The sequence below is a fragment of the Lupinus angustifolius genome, chromosome LG04 (genome assembly GCF_001865875.1).
Source record: "Lupinus angustifolius cultivar Tanjil chromosome LG04, LupAngTanjil_v1.0, whole genome shotgun sequence".
NCBI lineage: Eukaryota > Viridiplantae > Streptophyta > Magnoliopsida > Fabales > Fabaceae > Lupinus > Lupinus angustifolius.
The window spans coordinates 15,445,756-15,446,502 of NC_032012.1; positions in this window are offsets into that span (position 1 = coordinate 15,445,756).

A 747-nucleotide genomic window follows, 5' to 3' on the forward strand; every position below is an offset into this window, starting at 1 on the left:
ATGGCGATGAGGATGAGGATAGGATGAGGGCGAGAATGAGGTTAAGGACGAGAATGAGGTTAAGGACGAGGATGATGATGAGGATAGGATGACGATGAGGAACAGGATGAGGAGGAGGATGAGGATCAGAGGAGGACGAGAATGAGAATGAGGATGAGGATGAGGATGAGGATTAGGATGAAAGATGAGGATGAGGATAGGATCGGGATGAGGATGAGGAAGAGGATAGGATGAGGATGAGTATGCGGATGAGGATGAGGACGCGGTCAGGTTCAGGATGAGGATGAGAATAGGAGGAGGATGAGAATGAGAATTAGATTAAGAGGAGGATGAGGATGAGGGAGAGGATGAGGACGTGAATTAGGATGCGGATGAGAATGTGGAAGAGGATGAGGATGAGGATAAGGATAGGATGAGGAAGAGGTAGAGGATGAAGATGAGGATGTGGATGAGGATAGGATGACGACGAGAATGAGGATTAGGATGAGGAGAGGATGAGGAGAGGATGAGGATGAGGAAGAGGAAGAGGATGAGGACGTGAATGAGGATGCGGACAAGGATGAGGATGAGGATGAGGATCGGATTAGCACGAGAATGAGGATGAGGATAGGATGTGGATGAGGATGAAGATGAGGAAGAGAATGAGGATGAGGAAGTGGATAGGATTAGGACGAGAATGAGAATGAGGATGGGAGAAGGATGAGAATGAGGATAGGAGGAGGATGAGGATGAGGATGAGGACGAGGA